This window comes from Perca fluviatilis, chromosome 14 (assembly GCF_010015445.1).
Source record: "Perca fluviatilis chromosome 14, GENO_Pfluv_1.0, whole genome shotgun sequence".
NCBI classification, from domain to species: domain Eukaryota; kingdom Metazoa; phylum Chordata; class Actinopteri; order Perciformes; family Percidae; genus Perca; species Perca fluviatilis.
Window position 1 is genome coordinate 36,372,800 of NC_053125.1, and position 2,500 is coordinate 36,375,299.

The window sequence follows — 2,500 nt, forward strand, 5'->3', positions numbered from 1 at the left end:
CTAACAGCTAATTCGGCTAACTGAGACAGCATGTAAACTTTAAAAGACCCTCAAAATAAAACTTGAAAATAAACGTTAACATATATAACAGCTGTTACGTCAGTTTTACTTGTGCTCATTTAAAATACAATCACTCACTACTTGTCGTTATTGTTATTACTGTAAAGTCTTAATTTAGCTGTAGCCTGCTTTTCCCGTTAAGTTTGACTTAATGTTATTTTAGACTGAATCTAGCTGTCGGCTAGCGGTTAGCCGAATTAGCTGTTAGCTATCCCGGTGGAGGCTAGCGTGGAACAGATCGGGCAGGTCGTAAAACAGTATTATCATCTGCGCATACGTCATGGCATACATGAACATATTGCACATGTGCAGAACGGATTGTGCCGGTGGAACGGATCGGGTACTGACACCTTTAATTTTATTTTACCTATTAGCAACGAAGGCCCTATTGAAACTAAACGAATTCTTCGTCCGGTAAATGAATTGGCTTTTTGAGGGGCTTAACATACTCGAAACTCACCAAAATTTGGCGGTCGCATCAAGTCTGGTAGTAAATTTACGTTGTTTTAAGTTTGGCGAATAAAAAGGTTGCTAGCTCCTCCGCACCAAAGTTAAAGAAATTGAGCCCCTGCAGTGGCGTAACGGACTCACGAACTTGGTACACATATGTAGCATGTCAAGATGTACAAAAAACATCATTAGAGCCATACCCTAAACCCAACAGGACGTCCACCATTTGAATTGAAAGTTTGAAATTAGTGCGATTTTTGCCATTTCCACGTCGTACTTTAACGAACTCCTCCTAGAGATTTCATCCGATCATCTTCAAACTCGTAGTTGGGTCATCTATAGCAGTTCCGTGACCGTGGAGAGGAAAGGTTTGTTACTCACTGGATTTGTCATCTATGAAGGTTAAAGAAAGAAATTAGCCGGTGTGCCCCTCACAAAAATGTGGGGAAATTCTTATGGCGGACTTCCTGTTGGGTTTAGGGTATGGCTCCAATGAAGTTTTTTGTACATCTTGACAGGTTACATATGTGTACCAAGTTTCGTGAGTCTACGTTAAACACACTGCAGGGGTTCAATTTTTTTAACTTTCTAGGGGGCGCTAGCGAGCCATTTGTGTGCGCCTATTCCCGAAACCCTTAAAATACGCAAATTTTCACCAGACTTGATGAGACCGCCAATTTTGGGGAGTTTTTGAATATGCTAAGCCCCTCAAAAAGGCGATTAATTTGCAGGAAATAATAATAATTCCTTCAGTTTCAATAGGGCCTTCGCCGCTGTCGGCGCTCGCCTAATAATCTCCTCTGTCTTTCATTGGTTCCACCCCAGACATCTGATGACATATGTGTATGTTTTAATTGTGAGGTCCATAACTGCACTCAGTATGAGCAGAGCTTTCATTTGAGGCTAATATTAAGGCTCTTTGACGATTTTCAAAAATTGACATTTAAAGAGCCAAAAATTGGCGGCCATCTTGAATTTGAAGGTCAAAAATAGGTCAAATCAATAAATCTTTATCATTTATGAAATTCTTGACCCAAGCAGACTCAGAAACCATGTGTTATGCAGTACTGTGGGAAAAACCATTAAAAACTTAATTTCCAGCTAGGCTGACGACAGCCATTTTGGACATATGGCTCCCAAAGAATGTCGCTGTCACTACCCAAAGTGAGTAGAGTGCAGGTTTGAGTAGCGCATGCTCAGATTGAAACGGTTTACGGCATAACGTGTCATACCCGATGTTAGCCGAGTCAGACCGGCTCTGGTCGAGTGCAAATGTGAGTTGCGCATGCTCAGATTTAAACTGTTTACGGTGTAACGTGTCTTACTGAAATTTGTGAAATCTGTAAAGTAATAAACTTTTCTCTTCACATACAATAATAGAAGATGGAAATCATTTCAAAAACGTTTCGGCTATCTATTGGTTGCTAACGTTAGCTCAAAACGCCATTCAGGTGACAGCCAATGTTGTGTTTGATTGGTAATTTGTAGCTAGCAGTCATTTGAAAAACGTTTTAGCTCTCTATGATTGTTTGATTGCTAACGTTAGCTAAAAACACTGTTAGAAGTTTATGTAAATAACACTTGCCTGCTCTCTTCTGCTCTCTGCTGTTGTTGTTGCTGCTGTGAGACGAGTGCTTAGGGATCGTCTACAAATTACAACACCGAAAAGAGATGCAACAAAAATATTTTTTAATTTAACTTATTTTTTAAAGTAAGTGCTGTAGTATAACTAGCAGGAGACAAGTAATAATTGAGGTAAGTTTGGAGACATTACCTTATTTAATCATTAAATTAATAAATATTTTTGTTGTATCTCTTTTCGGTGTAGTAATTTATAGACGGCCCTAAGCACTCTTACTGCAGGTAGCAGCAGCAGCAGCAGAGAGCAGAAGCCAGCAGGAAAGTGTTCATAAACTTCTGGTGTACTTACAAACTTTCCAATCCATCGTTTTATGAGAGCATAACCTATATATACTAGTGTAGACCTTTG

The 2,500-nt window shown here is 39.6% G+C and overlaps 1 protein-coding gene across 1 annotated transcript in view; it reads left to right on the plus strand.

The window, feature by feature from the left end:
- The window catches only part of LOC120572637 (sodium/hydrogen exchanger 9B2-like), a 30,138-nt gene that overhangs the window by 1,921 nt on the left and 25,717 nt on the right, over nt 1–2,500 (plus strand).